We start from the raw sequence: 22,787 nt of genomic DNA, 5'->3' as shown, positions 1-22,787 counted from the left end.
CATCTGCAGTGCAAAATGTGCTTCTTCAGCTGTTATTGAGGGCCGTTTTCCAGAATACACAATGTTGGAGTGTTCTCTGTGGTAAGGAATGGGTGTGGAACACAAGAGACAGGAATTGGCAAGCTTCCTCAGAAGTATCAACACCTGCCTCATGGCTACACCTCCAGCTACATTATAGCCTCACTCCAGTAGGAAAGCGTTTCACAGTGATCAGAGCTGTGTGAGCTTCTTAATGCTGTACAGATGTGTGTACATGAATACTTCATATTCACAGATGACACCTTTATATATTGAGTGAAAACTCAGCAAGAAAGGTGTTATATACAGTAGCTCTCTTCATTTTACAAGAATAAGAGTTACAAACCCTAAAAAGCTATGTTATTGTTCTCACAAAGAAAAATAGTGTTTAGTTGATTCCTAAATGTAAAGTTAAACAACTTTCTAAATAGTCTTCATTAAAAAATTCTACAATTTTTCTGCTGCAGAGTGTTTGTAAGCCCTTTATCTAGCAAAGTTTTGCAGAAATGTTACAAATCTGTTCCAATGCCCTGCTCCTGACAGCTCTCAGCTCCATTCTCTCTGTGCTAGTTATAGCACTGAGAGGTTGTACACAGAGAGGGGAAAGTATCTACGGTCTCTGGGAGGGCAGAGAAAATAGGCTATAGATAAGCAAGAAATCACATGGAGAGGAAAATAAAATACTGGAGCTGTGCTGATACATGAAAGCAAGTGAAGACAGCGGCACCATGGTTACACACTGACTTCACACCCATCATGTATTGCACAAAAGGAAACTCCCACAAAAATCTGAAATTTGAGTCAATTTGGAAACTGCACATGAGGAGATCTGAAATGAAGATTGCAGACTGAAACTTTGTATAATTTTAAGAATCTGAAAAACAATGGAAGCGAAAACAACCAAGTTGAAGTAACAATCTTTATTATGGGTAAATCAACATGATAAAATAAAGTAAAATATGGGAAATATACAGTTAGGTCCATATATATTTGGACAGAGACAACATTTTTCTAATTTTGGTTATAGACATTACCACAATGAATTTTAAACAAAACAATTCAGTTGCAGTTGAAGTTCAGACTTTCAGCTTTCAGTTGAGGTTATCCAGATTAAAATTGGATGAAGGGTTTAGGAGTTTCAGCTCCTTAACATGTGCCACCCTGCTTTTAAAGGGACCACAAGTAATTGGACAAATGACTCCAAGGCTATTTCATGGACAGGTGTGGGCAATCCCTTCGTTATGGCATTCTCAATAAAGCAGATAAAAGGCCTGGAGTTGATTTGAGGTGTGGTGCTTGCATTTGGAAGGTTTTGCTGTGAAGTAAACATGCGGTCAAAGGAGCTCTCCATGCAGGTGAAACAAGCCATCCTTAAGCTGCGAAAACAGAAAAAAACCATCTGAGAAATTGCTACAATATTAGGAGTGGCAAAATCTACAGTTTGGTACATCCTGAGAAAGAAAGAAAGAAAGAAAGAAAGCACTGGTGAACTCATCAATGCAAAAAGACCTGGGTGCCCACAGAAGACAACAGTGGTGGATGACCGCAGAATAATCTCCATGATGAAGAGAAACTTCTTCACAACAGCCAACCAAGTGACCAACACTCTCCAGGAGGTCGGCGTATCAATATCCAAATCTACCATAAAGAGAAGACTGCATGAAAGTAAATACAGAGGGTTCACTGCACGGTGCAAGCCACTCATAAGCATCAAGAAGAAAAAGGCTAAACTGGACTTTGCTAAAAAACATCTAAAAAAGCCAGCACAGTTCTGGAAGAACATTCTTTGGACAGATGAAACCAAGATCAACCTCTACCAAAATGATGGAAAGAGAAAAGTATGGCGAAGGCGTGGTACAGCTCATGATCCAAAGCATACCACACCATCTGTAAAACATGGCAGAGGCAGTGTGATGGCTTGGGCATGCATGGCTGCCAGTGGCACTGGGTCACTAGTGTTTGTTGATGATGTGACACAGGACAGAAGCAGCCGAATTAATTCTGAGGTATTCAGAGCCATACTGCGCATTCAGATTCAGCCAAATGCAGCAAAACTGATTAGTCGTTGTTTCATACTTCAGATGGACAATGACCCAAAACATAAAGCCAAAGCAACCCAGGGGTTTATTAAAGCAAAGAAGTGGAATATTCCTGAATGGCCAAGTCAGTCACCTGATCTCAACCCAATTGAGCATGCATTTCACTTGTTAAAGACTAAACTTCAGACAGAAAGGCCCACAAACAAACAGCAACTGAAAACCACTGCAGTGAAGGCCAGGCAGAGCATCAAAAAGGAGGAAACACAGCGTCTGGTGATGTCCATGAGTTCAAGACTTCAGGCAGTCATTGCCAACAAAGGGTTTTCAACCAAGTACTAAAAATGAACATTTTATTTAAAATTATTTAATCTGTCCAATTACTTTTGGTCCCTTTAAAAACAGGGTGGCACATGTTAAGGAGCTGAAACTCCTAAACCCTTCATCCAATTTTAATGTGGATACCCTCAAATGAAAGCTGAAAGTCTGAACTTCAACTGCATCTGAATTGTTTTGTTTAAAATTCATTGTGGTAATGTATGTAACCAAAATTAGAAAAATGTTGCCTCTGTCCAAATATATATGGACCTAACTGTATGACCCCGTCTATCGAGGCTGCAGGTATGCAGAAGTTAATAAGGTAAAAGGCAGTCCTAATGAGGTATAAAAGATTCAAAACTACATGACAGTGTGATTCCCATAGTGGGTGATACACAGTGTATGTCAATGAGATGTATGCAAAAATGGAGGTCACATAGCCAAATAGTATAAAAATAAACAGAAAACCTGAACTACCTGGAAAGGGTGGTGAGCAGTACCCCAATGCGCGTTTCTCGTTAGCATCTTCCAGGGGTATGCCACAAACATAATTTCAAAAATATTCTTATATGACAAAGATATAACCTTTAATTAGATAAAACTTTTTCTTTCACAATCTTTAGCTACTTTGGCTTTTGTGGAAATCCAGCAATATGAAGGCCATCAGATGAGTGCTAATGATGCTTAGATGAGTTAATTTTTCATACAGATGTTACTATGTCCAAGCCTAGGGCAAAGACAACCTGTAGGAGCCAGCGGTTGTTACCATGCCACATCTTTCCACATTTACAATAAAAATAAAAAAATCTAAACTTGAAAATTGGGGTACAAGTTCATCAAAATCTCTAAACCAACATCCTGCATGTCAGTAGCCCTTCAAATCAATGGAGCTTTTCAATGAATTTCAGAGATTACCAGTAACTAAAATTTCAGAGCAGGACCTAAAGGGGTAATTTATTCTCAGTCACTGTTGGTCTAAACTGCCATCTATCTTTCCCCAGTCCCCCATACATAGGAACACTTGGCGCGGCTGAGCTCTGCTGCATTCTCCATAAGGTTATGTGTACACAGTGTCTGCCGGAATCACTTTTGCTATAGAAAGAAGCTTCAGGAAAACGCTGGTAACTTATCTACCTGTCAAACAAAAGGATTGAGCGATTGAACTACAAACTCCCAAACTAGTGACATTTGGGAGACCGCCATAAACAGTAAAGGGAATCTGTCAGCAGATTTTTGCTACCTGAGAGTAGGAAAAGAGACCCTGATTCCAATGATGCATCACTTAGTTTACTGGGTGCAGCAGTTGTGACACAATCAGAGTTTTTAGATGTAGCAGAGCTCAGAAAGCTGACCTCACCCATACCACAGCTTTTTGTGTTATTGTCTATTGACAGTGAGCTGCTTATCAGAATGGGAGGTGTGATTGGATCAGGACTCGCTTGCACTGTGGTCTGAGCAATGATAATCTCCTGGTGATAAAACCTTCATTCTATGGACACAACAGCAAACAGCCTAATAAGTGACCAATCCCTGAAATATGTGTCTGAACTGCTACACTATGCTGTTCTCAGATTACTTTGCAAAACCTGCTGACAGATTGTCTTTAATAGCTCGGCCATTCCCACCGAAAGCGGTGGGTTCAGGTAACTTATCTAATTTGTATGGGGAGTGGGGACCTTTAGAAGAAATGGATTAGTACTTTCAATAGTCACAGCACAGCTACTCCGATATTCTTTATATAGGTGATCAGAGTCTCGTGTATATGGATACAAAATGTCTTCTATACTTATACACCAGAAAACCTAATGAGTGGCTTTGTCTCACACTCAACACTTCGGTAAAGCTGTACTCCCTGGTTAGGCTCCTCCATACATCTCCTCATTGTGTGGTTAATTCTAAAATGTGGAGAAACAGACAGACAAAGGTAACTAAAGAACATGACAAGACCCTGCTTTTCTAAGCCAGCTAGACATGGTGCACTGCATTCACGGCGCCCAGTTTGCAGTTTTACCCACAGACCTCACTCCCTTCACAGTGATCTGAATCCCACAGAGGAAGTACAAACCACAGCGTGTCCACTACAGCTTCCGGCAAAGTGAATAAGCAACCAGCACTCGCCCAGCTGCAGTGTGGCTGCGAAATATGGAAGTGGCTGAACACGACGAAACAGGAAACTCATCTGTAAACCCCCTTTTTACACCAGCTTTAGTATTTGAAAGAGAAAAAGTATCTGCAAAATACTGTATCTGCAGGGCATTAGACAGTGCTCACCAGCACCATAGAAGTGTGAGATACTGGTCCATTTTCTCCAGAAAACTCACAACCTAATTGTGCATTGGAAAAGTGAGGCTTTGTTTTCTTTTACTGTGCATATATTGGGGTACACATTGGGCATTTTTTACTTTGCTTCATTTTTTGCCTGTTGTCAAAATGAATTGAAGCTTGACGATGTGTTTTGCTCCTCACGTTCTGTTCTTATGAGTATTTGGTGAGTTTTTAATTATTAGGTTACTTGTATCTTTTTTAATTGAGTGTTTAGTGTGGCTTCTTACATGCGTTTTTATCGTGGTTTTTGTCTCCCGTTGGTGTGTCATGTTAGGAATAAAGCTGCTTTGTTTTTGATACTTCCTGGTATTTGGCCTTGTCAAAACTTTATTGGTACGGTCATGTGTGGATTACATGTTTTTCTCTGCGAATTTTCGGCATTTAGTGCAATTCTATGAGGAAAATCTGTACATAAAACTCAGCGTACCCCCAAGAGAAACTGGCAGGTAATGGATGTCAGACACACCACAAGTCGGTTTATGCAGTGTGAAAAACAAGAGCACAGTGGCCATGAGATTCATATAAATCCCGTCCACTTTGCTAGAACTCTTAGGTCATGTTCACTATTTGGTGACTTTTTTACCTCAGTATTTGTAGGTCAAAACCAGGAGTGGGTGATAAATCCAGAACTGGTGCATATGTTTCTATTATACGTTTCCGATTATTCCACTCCTGGTTTTGACTTACAAATACTGAGGTAAAATACTGACCAAATACTGAATGTGTGAACGTGACCTAAGACTCAACATTTTTGTGCGGCAACAAAAATCAGTCCAAAAATTATCGTGGGAACATAACCTCAAGCTTCTAAAAATGAAAATTGGTATATCATGGCCCCTAACAACCTTATCAGGCCCATGCTGTATGGAATATACTTTGCTACAACTCCGGTCCCTACTGTCTTCTTTTCTATACCAGATATTGCAGCAGCCAGAATGCCCGATAAAGCAGGTTCAAACGAGTGTATGTAAAATTGTCCCTTTTTCATCCAGAAAAAATAAACAGACAATTTTTTATCTGTATTTTTTCATCTGTATGCAACACATATGTCTCTTGTTTTTTTTTAAAAAAAAAAAGGCTGTATGGCATATGGTTTTACATGAACAATCTAGTAAATAATAAAAGGGTAAACACAGTTTCCTATGTTAATAATTGTAATAGATCCATGAAAAACACAAGACATACAGATTGTAACCCTTATGTATGTGATCCAGTTTTTGAACAACCCATTCATCCATTACAGATCAAAGTAGCACATGTTTCGATTTTTTTTTTTACCCACAGAAGTTAGTAAAAACATTTTTGTGAACTACTACATTGACTTACATTGGTCATTATGCTATCCTTTTTGTATATGGCCAGCATATGAATGTTTAATATGCTCATCTGAACGAGCCATAATGCAAATACAAAGGTCACAGAGGAGCCCTATTTGACCACATTCACACGATCAGTATTTGGTCAGTATTTTACATCAGTATTTGTAAGCGAAAACCAGGAGTTTGTGAAAAATACAAAAGTGAAGCACATGCATTCCTCCCAACTTTTCAAGATGGGAAAGAGGGACAAAGTTAGCGGTGCGCAACGTGGGCTGCGGCAAATTTTAGGCCACGCCTCTGACCACACCCATTCATAATTAGTCACACCCATATCCACATCCCAACCACACCCATTTAGCACTGCTAATCACACTGTTTCATATATAATAATTATAAACAAAAAAATATGGCCACACAGTGCTCCATACCGTATAATGGCCACACATGATGCTTCATATTGTATAATGACCGCACATGATGCTCCATACTGTATAATGGCCACACATGATGCTCCATACTGTATAATGACCGCACATGATGCTCCATACTGTATAATGACTGCACATGATGCTCCATATTGTATAATGACCGCACATGATGCTCTATACTGTATAATGACTGCACATGATGCTCCATACTGTATAATGACCGCACATGGTGCTTCATACTGTATAATGGCCACACATGATGCTCCATACTGTATAATGACCCCACATGATGTTCCATACTGTATAATGGCCACACAGTGCTCCATACTGTATAATGACCACACATGATGCTCCATACTGTATAATGACCGCACATGATGCTCCATACTGTATAATGACCGCACATGATGCTCCATACTGTATAATGACTGCACATGATGCTCCATACTGCATAATGTCCACACATGATGCTCCATACTGTATAATGGCCACACATGATGCTCCATACTGTATAATGACCCCACATGATGTTCCATACTGTTTAATGGCCACACAGTGCTCCATACTGTATAATGACCACACATGATGCTCCATACTGTATAATGACTGCACATGATGCTCCATACTATATAATGACCGCACATGATGCTCCATACTGTATAATGGCCCCACATGATGCTCCATACTGTATAATGGCCCCAAATGATGCTGCGTTCAGTGTACTGGCCCCACGTTATGCTCCATACTGTATAATGGCCACACATGACGCTCCATACTGTATAATGGCCGCACATGATGCTCCATACTGTATAATGGCCACACATGATGCTCCATACTGTATAATGGCCCCAAATGATGCTGCATACAGTGTACTGGCCCCACGTGATGCTCCATACAGTATAATGGGCCCACATGATGCTGCATACTGTATAATGGCCACACATGATGCTCTATACTGTATAATGGCCACACAGTGCCCCATACTGTATAATGGCCACACATAATGCTCCATACTGTATAATGGCCACATTATGCTCCATACTGTATAATGGCCCCACATGATGCTGCGTACAGTATACTTGCCCTACGTGATAGTCCATACAGTATAATGGCCCCACATGATGCTTTGTACAGTATAATGGCCCCTCACGATGCTCCATACAGTATAATGGCCCCACACAATGCTGGGTGCAGTATAATGGCCACACATGGTTACCCCACCCCCATCATTGCCTTCTCCATCACTACACACACCTTTCACCGTGCACCCTCGCAGCAGCCGGCAGCTTCCACTCCCACGGCGCTGAATGGTGTCATCCAGCTGCGCCGCTGACTGCTCACGTCGCTGCAGCTGTGATACGCCACTGATAAAGACCTCCTGTGTCTCCTGTGCCAGTCAGTGTCAGAGCGAGGAGCAATATCTGCTCCAATCCGACACAGCCAGCGTCCGCTCTGTACACCTCGTACACATGCGACTCTGCTCCATACACCTCGTACACACACGACTCCTTTCCATACATCTCGTACACACACGGCTCCGCTCCATACACCTCGTACACACACGGCTCCGCTCCATACACATTGCACACGCTGCTCCGCTCCGTACAACTCGTACACATACGGCTCCGCTCCATACACCTCGTACGCACACAGCTCCGCTCCGTACACCTTGTACACATACGGCTCCGCTCCGTACACCTCGCACACACGCGGCTCTGCTCCGTACACCTCGTACACACACGGCTCTTCTCCATACACCTCGTACGCACATGGCTCCTCTCCATACACCTCGTACACACGCGGTTCCGCTCCGTACACCTCGTACACACACGGCTCCACTTCGTACACCTCGTACACACACGGCTCCGCTCCATACACATTGCACACGCTGCTCCGCTCCGTACACCTCGTACGCACACGGCTCCGCTCCGTACACTTCGTACACACACGGCTCCGCTCCGTACACCTCATACACAAACAGCTCCGCTCCATACACCTTTCACACGCTGCTCCGCTCCATACACCTCACACACGGCTCTGCTACATCCACACTGTAAACACCTCCTGACCTCACACATACACTTACCCTTCTCCAGCGCCATGACAACCAGCAGAGTCCTGTACACGGAGGTCCTCCCGATCATGTGACCCCCTGACTCCTCCCATCCTGTGACTTCATCACAGGTCCTGTGCGCACAGAGGAGCCAATATGCTGCTCTGCGGGTGCAGGGGCTCAGGGAGCTGACCGGGTGATATACACACCTCCCAACCAGTGCGGGACAACTAATGTCCCGCCCGGGATCGTGGAGCTGACTGTCAAAACCGGGACAGTCCCGCTGGATCCGGGATGGTTGGCAGGTATGCATATGTTTCTATTATACTTTTCCTCTGATTATTTCACTCCTCATTTTGGCTTATTAATACTGATGTAAAATACCAACCAAATACTGAATGTGTGAATGTGGCCTTAATAAAGCCTGTTACTAGCATCTGTTTGCAAATTACCATCTCACTTTGATAATTCTTACTGGGATTCATTGCATGTCATATATCCTAAATGTCTGATAGGTGAAAGTCCCAGAAGTGGAACCCTCACCTATCAAAACAGGAGCGGACCTCCCATTGGTGCAACCTTGGCAATCGCACGGGTGCTTAATCGGTAAGGGTGCCACTACCACCTCCAAAGCAGGTGTAAGGCTATGTGCACACGTCAGGATTTCTGGCAGAAATTTTCCTGACAAAAACCGAACATTTCTGCCAGAAATCCGCATGCGTTTTTACCGAGATTTTACCGCGTTTTTGACGCTTTTTTGTGCGTTTTTTCCCCAATGCATAGAATAGCGGGAAAAGCGCACCATGTGCACAAATCATGCGGAATGCATTCTAAATGATAGGTTGCATAATGTATGCGTTTTTAATGAGTTTTTATAGCGTTTTTATCGCGAAAAAAACGCGAAAAAACCTGAACTAGTGCACATAGCCTAACTGTGCATTATGATGAACTATTGGAGTTCAAAAGGGCCCATATCTTCTTCTTGCACAGGGACCCTCTTTTGTCTGTGTCCTCTATCTATCTATATCAAGAGATAGTCGGTCACCTATATCCTTATTCTTCTGCAGCCAAGAGAAAAAGAGGCAAAATGACTGCAAGTATTTCCATAATAGTTTATGGATATTAGAGAAAAGACTGAGCATTTCACAATTGCTATAAAATATAGTGAGAGAGCCACACATGCTCGTATCGTCCACCAGATGTGAATGAACATTGTGGCTTTGGTTTGTGGATCTCCACAGTCTTATGCAAAATTGGAAAAATTCCCCACTAAAAACACTCTGCCGTCATATTTGGTCTTTATTGTCATCATTTATTTCCAGTGTTCCTCTTTTTGACTACTACTCATTCTTATTATACCTTGATGGGAGTAACAGTAACACTGGGCTTGTCTTCATGTCAAATAACAGGTTTTTGCTTTTCAATACATATTTTTACACTACATTTTGCGCCTTCACTTCATTGTATGCAGTCTCTATATCTGGCAGATAAGGTACAGTAAAAATGCATACAATACAGCCATTTCTGAAACCAGACCTGTTTGAAAGACCCTGAGAGTTTTCTTTGGCTTTTTACTGGTAGTGGTTATAATGGCAGATTATGCACACTACCTACCTGCCTTTCGTGTGGGTATTCTCTGCCGTTTTGCCCCGGTCTTTAGAATAGCGGCCCACGCAAAAATCTGCCACATTTTGGCTACCTTGTTCCCGTACTGCTTAGTCTTCTTCCCGTAGCACTGCAGTCCCACTTACACTGCACCGCTACCTCTGATGTCGCTGTGCTTTGTTCTGTACTATGGCTCTCTGGATACTGACTGCTGGGCCTACTCTTCTGAGAAACGTTGCGTGGCATGGTGATGCCCTGGGCTAGCCAGCCCTGTGAGCTAAACGGGCGCCCCAGCCCCAACTGAACTGACCAGGAAGACCTCACTTATCCAACTGTGCCCCTCCTACAGTTAACTATGTGTTTGCACTAACTACACTATCTATGAGCTATGAACATGTCGCCCATCTAGAGGCCGACCCAGGGTAGTACACTTTCTCTAATAAACAGTGAATGTGCAGAAACATATTTTTAGCAAATACACATTTTACAGTAGACTATATACACAAAGAGTAATACGCTTAATGTGCAGCAATACCCGTATACACAACTGGTAATACACTTGAATGTGTAGCAGTACCAGTGTGTACATACAATGTATATATATATATATATATATATATATATATATATATATATATATATATACATATACTTCAAATATATGTATATGTAATAACATCACATATACTAAAAGGGGTTGGGGACAAAATGCAATATTCACATTTCTTAGACCCCCCTACATTGTCACCATACAAACTATCTGTCTATAACTAGTATGTTGCTTGGAGGGAAATTTCCCATATAGAATGTGTAAACCAAGACAAACACCACATTTACAAATTAGTTAAAGAGGTTTCCCCCTAAAAAAAAGTACATTTTAATGAATAGATCTTGGAATAAAAATAAATTCCGTGATTGGATGTGTTAAAAAATGTCCCTGTGCTGAGATAATTTTATAAATGTGCCCCTGCTGTGTACTGTGTAATGGTTGTTTCTGAAAGTGCAGGAACATAGTCTGATCATACCACAACTCCTGCGCAGGGGAGGAAGCAAAGAAGAATACAGACATTACAGCATTGGATCGCAAATAATTATTTGTTTAAGGTAAAACGTTTTTTAAAAAGATGAAGGGAAATGCTTTATCTCACAAAAAGAATCAGCTGTGATCCCGTACTGTGCTATCTGTATATTCGTTTGCTTCCCTTACCTCCTTGCCCAGGAGCTGTGATACGATCAATACCATGCTCCTGAATGGTCAGACACAGCCATTACACAGTACACAGCAGGAGCACATTTACAAAAAAAATGTAGGGGGTGGCTAACAGCCACTAAACATGTGGGGCATGGACTCAAATATCCGTTGCAAACTAGAGTAGCGAGCACTTGCGTTCAACACTAATGACAACATATTTAATATGGCGTCCTAATATTGTCAAATTCTGTGTCTTACCTGTGGGTTCAAAATGCTTACTATACCTTATACCACTAATCTTATATATGTACTGTGTAATGGCTGTGTCTGACCATGCAGAAACATGGTCTGATCATACCACAGCTCCTGGGCAGAGGAGGAAGCAAAAGAGAAGATACAGACAGGACTGCATGGGATCACAGCTAATTATCTGAGGTAAAACGTGTTTAAAAACAAGGCAGGCAAATGTTTTACCTCACAGAAAGAATAATCTGTGATCCCATGCAGGACTGTCTGTATCTTCTCTTTTGCTTCCTTCACTGCCCAGGAGCTGTGGTATGATCAGACTATGTTCCTGTACGGTCAGACACAGCCATAACACACTACACAATAAGGGCTCATTTACAGTGCCTTGCGAAAGTATTTGGCCCCCTGGAACTTTTCCCACATATCATGCATGCTTCAAACGTAAAGATACCAAATGTAAATTTTTGGTGAAGAATCAACAACAAGTGGAACACAATTGTGAAGTTGAATGAAATTTATTGGTCATTTTAAATTTTTGTGGATGTTCAAAAACTAAAAAGTGGGTCGTGCAATATTATTCAGCCCCTTTAACTTAATACTTTGTTGCACCACCTTTTGCTGTGATTACAGCTGCAAGTCGCTTGGGGTATGTCTCTATCAGTTTTGTACATCGAGAGACTGAAATTCTTGCCCATTCTTCCTTAGCAAACAGCTCGAGCTCAGTGAGGTTTGATGGAGATCGTTTGTGAACAGCAGTTTTCAGCTCTTTCCACAGTTTCTCGATTGGATTGAGGTCTGGACTTTGACTTGGCCATTCTAACACCTGGATGCATTTATTTATGAACCATTCCATTGTAGATTTTGCTTTATGTTTGTGATGAGCTGTATTGCTTTTACGACAAACATATCGTTTGCCATTGTTGCCAAAAAGATCTATTTTGGTTTCATCTGACCAGCGCACCTTCTTCCACATGTTTGGTGTGTCTCCCAGGTGGCTTGTTGCAAGCTTTAAACAACACTTTTTATGGATATTTTTGAGAAATGGCTTTCTTCTTACCACTGTTCCATAAAGGCCAGATTTGTGCAGTGTATGACTGATTGTTGTCCTATGGACAGGCTGTCCCACTTCAGCTGTAGATCTCTGCAGTTCATCCAGAGTGATCATGGGCCTCTTGGCTGCATCTCTGATCAGTCTTCTCCTTGTTTGAGATGTCGTAGCTGTTTTCATTCTGACCCAAATGTCAGCTGACAGATCACCAGTGAGTCCTAATTGTGGATTTACGCCCTTAGTTGACAAGCGCTTGGAGACAAAAGACACCTCACACGTATCCCGTGAGCAAGTCACTTTTATCTGATATATAAAAAGCCAAAGCAATGTTTTATACCATTTACATCCAATGCATTTCAATGTAACTCATGTAGCCCCCACCCTCACCCAGGGTCATACTTTATTTACCATAACCCAGAATATGTTGTACTGACTATTGAGAACATACATGATAAGAAGTACAGTCTCCTTGAAGAGGAGACCGTTAGACTACTGAGTCAACAGATTCTAGTAATTCTAACACTTAAAGGCAAAAGGCATTTAAAGGCAAGGTAGTTAAAGGCAAACTATTAACCCTTCTATAACAATTTCCCCCTTTTGTAAATGGTATAACCTCTGCTACGGGGTCCGCTGATGTCCACAAAGGAGCTACTGTCTCATGGGTCTAGTACCCACAAGGGGACTTCCTACCTGCTTCGCCCATCCACCCTCAATGTGGACACTCAACTTCCCCATCAGCAGTGGCCATACGGGGCCTATGATATACTACAGAAGGTTCAGCCTTAGATAATACATATATTAGCGCTTTTACGGCTACATAAAACAATAAGCAAAGCAACAAAATTTGCATACAAGTCTGAAAAATACCAAAAATAATCCATCCTGCTAGGCCGCTAAGCCAATCGGCTGGATTTAAAAAGAAGTCTTTATATTGTATTAGTCTTATTAAGAGCCTTAAGGAACCAAGAAAATCTGAGTCCAAGTCTCATTGGGTATGCTGTGCGGTGTTAATACCTTCCTTGGCTCCAGGGGTAAAGGCTAAGTACAGCATAGCCCTTACAAATACTGGGCTGTGTATACAGATCTAACAGTCCAGCAGGTTTGTCCTTCCGCGTCTTTTATAAGAAAAGCATGATGTTGAGTAAGTTGCTGTCCTTGTCAACACTTAAAAGTTTATCCAGTGTCTCTGTAAGGTGCAAACATCCTACCACTGCCAGCAAGGTTGTCTTTCTGCTAGTGAAAAGATCTTTTTGCAGTGACTGGCATGGATCCAGGTGGGCGTTCCCTCAAGTGAATGTGGTCAACTGGACTTTACAACGGGCCGTCAAACCGTGGATATAGGCTCCTTCTCACGTGTCTGTGTATGACCACCCAATCACCTGGAATCAGCAGATGTGCGTCTGCACTGGCATTAAGATCTGGAATGGATGAAAACACATGTTTATGCACCACATACATTAAGTCTGTTCTGCAAGGCCTGGACATGGGCTGTCATAGCACCGTGTTGCATTTGTAGCACCTGTGGGAAGTACAGACCAGTCTTTGGCAAACTACTAAACAGGACTTCAAAAAGGGGACAAGCCTGTCTTTCTATTTGGAGTGTGTCTAACTAGAAAGAGTGCAAGAGACAAGCACTCTACCCCGCTCTTTCCTGTGTCTGCCAAGGCTTCTGAATTTTCAGTTTAAGTGTCCCATTTAGTGTTTCCATTTTCCCACTACTTTATTGTCTATATGGTGCATGATATGCTTGCTGTACTCCCAGGGCCTGCAAGTGTGTACCCCTATCGCTCTTTGTGGTTTCTGGGACACCATACCTGCAGATCAGTTCTTTCATTAGGTTGTCTGCAGTCGCTTTAGCATTTGCACATTTTACCGGATAGGCTTCCAGCCAACCAGAGAAGAGATCTACACATACTAGGACATTTTTCACACACTCCTACCTTAGGTAGCTGTATGTAGCCCGTCTGCAGTCTCTGAAACGGGTAGAGAGGCCTGGGCGTCGCTTTCTTAGGGATTTTTACTGTTTTACCAGGGTTGTGCTGTGCACAGATGAGGCATGACCGTACGAGCTTTGCTGCTGCGTAACTGAAACCAGGAGTGATCCAGAAGGCATCTACCATGGACACATGTGACATTTTGAGGTGTGAGTGGGGCCAAGTGTTGCTTGTGCCATAATTAGGAACAGGGACCTTGGTATATACAATTTATCCTTATTCTCCCAAAACTCTTTTTGAGTTCAGCTCAGCTCCCATTCTCCCCCGTGTTCCTTCTCTGTTTGGGCAGCTGGAGGGATTTCAGGACATCTAGGCTCAGTGTGGCTGGAATACGCTGACTCTCCGCCACCGTCCACTGCTCCCTAGGCCGCCTTGCTGCTACTTTAGCAGCCTCGTCCGCCCTTCTGTTGCCCTCTACCTCCACAGAGTCACCGTCCGTGTGTGCTGTTACCTTGACGATGCCAACCTGGACTGGTAACGTCAATGCCTCCACTAATTGTTTCATCAGCTATGCATTTTTAATGGGCTTACCGGCTGATGTAAGAAACGTTCTGCTTCTCCAGACAGGGCAATAATCATGGGATATTCCCCATGCACAATTCGAATCTGTGTAAATATTAGCGACTTTACCTGCAGCAGCTCTACACGCCTCAGTGAGCGCCTTCAACTCTGCCTCCTGCACCAACATGTGTGGAGGGAGTGGTTCAACTCGGATTACCTCATGTGAGGATACTACTGTATGTCCAGTGTAGAATCGCCCATCCTGGTGGTATCTGGAGCCATCTACAAAAATAAAACTTCAAAATATGCATTAGGAACAGCTTTTTGTTTTTGTTTTTTGTTTTTTTCATGAACATATGTAAAACATACTGTCTCCTGACTCATCAGTTCCTATGCAGTCATGTTTGTGCGTCATGTCAACGTACCAGTGTACTTTTTTTTTTTTTTCTAATGCTGTCACGAATTCCCCCTTTTCTGAATCCACAGGCAGAAGGCTGGATTCAGAACACTATGTCTTTTGAGGGTGACGTATTCAGGAATTAGTATTAGAACACATTCGAGTCTGATCTGTCTATTCATAGACAGGTGTTTCGGTTGAACTTGTACAAGTATGGCATTAATGTCATGTGGGGAACAAATTGTCAAACAAAAAAGTCAGTGTGAGCTCACATGCCTAACAGTAATACAGCAGTTCTTACAACACGGACACACGTAGGAGACCCTCTAATCACTGGGTCTAATTGTGCTGAGTAGTAAGCTATTGGTCTCTGTTCCTCTCCACATTGCTGTGTCAGTACTGCGGTAGCATGTCCTCCCTGCTCTGTTCAAAATAAGAAAAATGGTTGATCATAGTTTGGAATGCCTAAGGCCGGGGCTGACACAATGAGCAGCTTCAGAGAATCAATTGCTTCTTGAGTGAGATTGTAGGGGTTTGATGACAACCTGTCATAGAGTGGTTGCATCATTTGTGAAGCAGACCTTATCCAAGGCCTACAGTAGGTTACCAAACCTAGGAAAATACGTAGATGCTGGTGTGACCTGGGTAAAGGGTGATTTTGTATTGCCTGTTTTCTGTCTTCAGTCAGGTGTCTTGTACCTTCAGCAATACAATGTCCTAAAAAATGTCACCTGTTGTTTGTAATACTGTAATTTGTCACGTGAGACCTTGCAACCCTTCTCTGCCAAAAACACAGCAAGGAACCTATAGCTGTAGCAGGACGTCTGGTCCGGGCAGCAGAGCAAGAGGTCATCCACGTACTGCAATAGTACAGTCTGTGGATGAGGTGGTTGCCACTGCTCAAGAATCCCTGCCATCGCTGTTGGATAGATGGTTGGGGAGTTCTTTCCCTCTTTTGGGAGGACCGTCCAACAGTATTTGTTTACCTTCGTAAGTAAAAAAGAAAAGATACTGACAGTCAGAGTGCAGGGGTACAGAGAAGAATGCATTTGCCAAATTAATGACTGTGAAACATTTTGTGACCGTACGGTGTGTGTATTAGGGACAATTGAGATTACACTCACTGTAACATCATTAATGGCCTGTAAGGGTACCGTCACACATTGAAATTTCCATCGCTACGACGTTACGATTCGTGACGTTCTAGCGATATCGTTACGATATCGCAGTGTCTGACACGCAGCAGCGATCAGGGATCCTGCTGAGAATCGTACGTCGTAGCAGATCGTATGGAACTTTCTTTCGTCGCTTGATCACCCGCTGACATCGCTGGATCGTTGTGTGTGACAGCGATCCAGCGATGTCTTCGCTTGTAACCAGGGTAAACATCGGGTAACTAAGCGCAGGGCCGCGCTTAGTAACCCGATGTTTACCCTGGTTACAAGCGTAAACGTAAAAAAACAAACCGTATATGCTCACCCGTCGGTGTCCTTCAGGTCCCTTGCCGTCTGCTTCCTGCTCTGAGTGCCGGCCGGAAAGTGAGAGCAGATCACAGCGGTGCTGCGCTCTGCTCTCACTGTACGGCTGCACTCAGAGCAGGAAGCAGACGGCAAGGGACCTGAAGGACACCGACGGGTGAGTATGTACTGTTTGTTTTTTTACGTTTACGCTGGTAACCAGGGTAAACATCGGGTTACTAAGCGCGGCCCTGCGCTTAGTTACCCGATGTTTACCCTGGTTACCCGGGGACTTCGGCATCGCTCCAGCGCCGTGATTGCAACGTGTGACCGCAGTCTACGACGCTGGAGCGATATTCATACGATCGCTGCGACGTCACGGATCGTGCCGTCGCAGCGATGAAAATTTCAATGTGTGACGGTACCCTAAGTCCTGAACTATTCTGTGTCAGGGGAACCCTTGGGACATTGATTTGACTAGACTCAAGGGGGTGTTGCTTTAACCAAAGAGAAGTGGTTCCTTCTTTTAATTTAATCATGACAAGGGGAATGGGCAGCCGACCCATATCAGATTTTCCCCTTGCCCAAACGGTGTCTGGTACCTGACTCTTTTCCCTGTCCTCAGATATTCTGGTGTCAGGTATTACTTTAACTACTCTTGCCATATACACCATTTCTGCAAATTTACACAAGTGTTTATATAAATCAGACACTAATGTCCAAATACTATTTATACCCGTATTTGATTGGGTAGAGTACCTCTTAAGAAAACTAAATTTGATTCACAGAATATGTTACCAAAAGAAAATTATATATATGAAAATATATATATTTACAAAAGATACTGAGTTATAAAATGGGAGAGCACAATGCCATAGGCCACAGCAAAGCACACGCTTATTTTAAGAAGGTAGTAGCCCTATGTAAATCCATAACTAACAGTTCCAAATATAAAAAGAAGGGATTTGAAGAATACCAAATACCAGTTACTTGCGATAAGGTATAAGAAGTGGAAAGGACAAATAAACAGTGATTATGGTTTGAGCCAATATAATGAATGGCTAAAAAACTATATATCATATGAAGACAACCTAGAAATACATGGTAACTATACCATCTTGTGTAAGGAAACTACTAAACTGGCAAATGAATGGAATTAAGTGTAACTATAATTGGGCATGATTTACCTGTGGTATAATGTGCACGTGGAAGACCCTGACGTCTCTCTGCACCAAGTGTTTATATGAAAGGGGACTTGTGACTGTAATACCCTCAGGAGAGTACTGTATGGTGGCCTAGCCAGCACTCAACTCTGCTCCCAGCAAATCCATAGGGGTATTGTCACTGACAATAAGTTTGTAAGCAGCTCTTCTAAGCACGGTCTCGTGATTCTAGTCTTATTTGTTTAGTCATAGGGGCTTCAGTCGCTTGTCCTTCTACACTCACGCATTCCACAGTCTCGTCAGTAATCATGTCTGGCATTATCAAGTCTCTGTGCCACAGTTCCGGCTGCTCCAGTGTCAATCAAGAATTCTGTCTCTTTCCCTCCTGGAGGTGAAGAAGGTGGAAGATTGGTCTGAGTGTCCATTTTCTTCACAATTCCAGCACTTTACTGTTTCTAAGTCCTTAGGTCCCTTACTGCGTCTCTGCTGTTTTCCTTGTACTCCAGCATACATGACACGTCGTCTTATTGTCCTAGTTTGTTCAACTCCTTTAGCAACTTTTAAGGAGGTCTTTGGATCCACATTTCTCCATTCAGGTCTGGCTGGCTGTACTGTGTCTTGTAAGCTTTTGGTCATACCGTCAATGAATGTATTTACCAATACTTTAACATCAAGTGGGTTTATGGGACTGACTGTACCCCATGTCTGCCCATTTCAGCTGTAACTGTCCAAAGTACATCTCTACACTCTCTTCTTTTGTCACATCTGTATGTGTCTTAATTATGTGTCCTAGTACGTCACCTTCTTTTGTGCTCACTCAGTACCTAGGCCTGCCCAGGTGCACTTATACGTCCATCATATTGTCTTTATCTGAAAAATGGGAAAGGTTGGTTCTCAGGGTCAGCCAATTGTTTTAGCGTAGCTAGCTAGTCAGAGAGCCTCCAGGGAAAATACTCCTGTATCTGTTTTACCCTACCTGATGTGGTTGATTCTCTGGTGGTGGGGGTGACTAGATGACTGGTTGGGGGTGACATGACATGCTGGTCTACAGCTCCTTCCCAAAAGGATTACTGTCAGCCTACTCCCAAAAGTTAATGTCCCCACTATCCACCAACCACAATCCTGTGTCAGCTTCTTATGTCACTACATGTGATCTTGTCTGGACAGGATTTAGTGTAATTCTCTTAGGTCGGGTTGCAGCCCAAATCATACGAGTATTTCTCCAGTCTGGGTTTGTCTGACCACAGTCCATCTGTCTTGTCTGGGTCTCTGGTTATACAAAGGTATGACCGTAGCAGTAATGTGTCAGTCATAGTCGGACTTTTAAGCATCAAAACATTCATAATACACCTTACTTTCGTCCTTTGTCTGTGCCTTTGTGAACAACAAAACATCCACTCACTGGCATTTTTACCTTTTTCAATATTGGTTTCACATCTTTCACTGCTTCCTTTTTCCAATCTATACAGTGGTTTTTGGATCCCATTGGGGGCCCTGACTGCACACAGAATAAGTTGCCCATGGCTTCAACTTATCCGCTCAACAACACCAAGCAGGTTACACCACCTACCACTCGGTGGACTTAAAGGATTTTACCAAGCAGGTTACACCACCTACCACTCGGTAAATCAGCTGGCTAGCACAGCTCCATGGACGGCAAGGTTACACCACCTAATGCCGTAGACTGACTGTAGCAGGTTACACCACCTATACTACATCAGCCGTGCAGTTGGTTACCTCCTTTGCTGATCCTCAATTTACTATATCAATCACTCAACTTGAAGCAGGTGAATTTTTTACCAATCTTTTCAATCACTTACAAGTTTTCCTCTAAAATAGGCACAGTTCTTTTTCACTTTCAATTTCATACAGTACTTATTGCTTTAAACACAAATCTCTCAGCGTGTACCAAACCAAGGACAGAGAAACTTAGAATGCAATACATGGCTCCCCCTCCTCTGGCCCACAACGCAAAGAGGAGAAATCTCAAGCAAGTAGCGCAGGGGTGCACTTCCCTCCTCCCATCTGGTATTTTGCGCTGATCAGAGCTTTGTGCCTCACACACACAGAAGCAGTTTACAAAACATTCATCCTCTCGGAATTAAAAACAATTTCTCTATACAGGCAAATCACTGCACAACTTGAAAAGCTGATTCTGACCGCGTCCGGCCAAAACACATATAGACATACATAGAAACCTATCCAGTGTCAAACCATATATAACACAGGTTTCACTGAATCTCAGATGTAAATTAAATGTACATTAAAAATATCCACAACTCATTCATCCTGGACCCTCAACAACACTTAGATAAGTAATGATACTTATGTGATCATTCATTCATACGTGCTCAGGGATTGTTTTTTTTTTTTTCTTTTCCTTTCACTTTTTAGTTGAGTTTCACAAGAAGAAAATCCCTTATCTCAATCACTCCACCTCTTATCTCATTCAGAGGTTCTCATAGACATACACACATACAAGGCTCACACAGCCTGTCTATTCTGCACTTTGGAATTTAACACAACTCTATATAAATAAAACTGCAGCAGTGTCCACTGACACTCTGAAAACACTTTAAGGCCAAACATCAAAAACCACGGCCTTATACAAAATACAGCTTCATATAATGTACTGCCAATCCAAAATGACCAAAATAACAACACTGCACAGAGCCTATCCCAGCTCTGTATTACACACACACTAAACAAATACACAACCAATTAGGATATTGACAAATAATACAGATAACAATTATCACAATTATCATCTTATTACTCTATTATTCAACTCTCATACGGACATAAACAGACAAAACAAACACAAAACTCACTGGTGATGTGTGGATTCTTTGAACCGTGTTTACAGCCTTTACCCAGAGGTATGGAGAAATCCGGAAGAGAGATTGCAGGTGCAAACAGATTGTAAGAATAACGTTTCTCACCTTGCTGCAGCTTGTTGTTTGCATTATCCAATCTCTCTGGAAGCTCCCACATACGGATTCCGAATAAGGCGGCTGGTTACACGGTCCCCGTTCGGGCGCCAAACTGTCGTAGCTGTTTTCATTCTGACCCAAATGTCAGCTGACAGATCACCAGTGAGTCCTAATTGTGGATTTACGCCCTTAGTTGACAAGCGCTTGGAGACAAAAGACACCTCACACGTATCCCGTGAGCAAGTCACTTTTATCTGATATATAAAAAGCCAAAGCAATGTTTTATACCATTTACATCCAATGCATTTCAATGTAACTCATGTAGCCCCCACCCTCACCCAGGGTCATACTTTATTTACCATAACCCAGAATATGTTGTACTGACTATTGAGAACATACATGATAAGAAGTACAGTCTCCTTGAAGATGAGACCGTTAGACTACTGAGTCAACAGATTCTAGTAATTCTAACCCTTAAAGGCAAAAGGCATTTAAAGGCAAGGTAGTTAAAGGCAAACTATTAACCCTTCTATAACAGAGATGAAAGTTTAGAGGGACGGCCGGGTCTTGGTAGATTTGCAGTGGTATGATACTCCTTCCATTTCAATATGATCACTTGCACAGTGCTTGTTGGGATGTTTAAAGTTTTGGAAATTATTTTGTATCCAAATCCAGCTTTAAACGTCTCCACAACCGTATCACAGACCTGCCTGTTGTATTCCTTGGTCTTCATGATGCTCTCTGTGCTTCAAACAGAACCCTGAGACTATCACAGAGCAGGTGCATTTATACGGAGACTTGATTACACACAGGTGGATTATATTTATCATCATTAGGCATTTAGGACAACACTGGATCATTCAGAGATCCACAATAAACTTCTGGAGTGAGTTTTCTGCACTGAAAGTAAAGGGGCCGAATAATATTGCCCTCCCCATTTTTCAGTTTTTGAATTTCCGCAAAAATTTTAAATAACCAATAAATTTCATTCAGCTTCACAATTGTGTTCCACTTTTTGATTCTTCACCAAAAATATACATTTGGTATCTTTATGTTTGAAGCATGATATGTGGGAAAAGGTTGAAAAGTTCTAGGGGGCCGAATACTTTTGCAAGGCACTGTATAAGATTATCTCAGCACAGGAACATTATTTTAGCACATCCAATTGTTTTATTCCAACTCTATTGAGCTAAATGTACTTTTTTATTGGACAATACATTTAACAGCAGTTTTCGTTTTTTTTGTTTTGCATTAAATGATCCCCAAAATATTGCACATTTCTTAATTTTTTTTTCTTAGCATTAACCAATGTTGAAATTTACACATAGTCAGAGATACAGAAATATAACAATGAATTCAGCTTAATGGTCACTTTCTCATAAGGCACGGTAGCCTACTAGTGATAAATTACTGCCAAACTATTTATACTATTCAGTTTTCACATCTTCATATATCAAAATCTGTTGAAATTGTAGAGATATGGGTAGAAATCTACAAATTGTGACGTGCAAATCCGGTGGTCTGGGGGTCAGCCATTGTCTGAGACTGATGGATGATAACAGCTATAATTTTAGCTCAAGGTCTATTATAACTTAGACACAGCATTGTTGTTTTGAGAGAGAGGAAAGAGTGGAAGGTTTTCTTTCCATTATTTTCAGAGAGAATCTAAATCAGGAAGTCAGGCTCCCTCCAGCCTGATTACATAGGAAGGGGCAGAGTTATTGGTCGTCCTGAAGCAAACTTGTCACCATTGA

Source organism: Ranitomeya variabilis, chromosome 5 (genome assembly GCF_051348905.1).
Source record: "Ranitomeya variabilis isolate aRanVar5 chromosome 5, aRanVar5.hap1, whole genome shotgun sequence".
Classification (NCBI taxonomy): Eukaryota; Metazoa; Chordata; class Amphibia; order Anura; family Dendrobatidae; genus Ranitomeya; species Ranitomeya variabilis.
The sequence above is the reverse complement of the archived record's forward strand: the minus strand, read 5'-3'. Positions refer to the sequence as shown.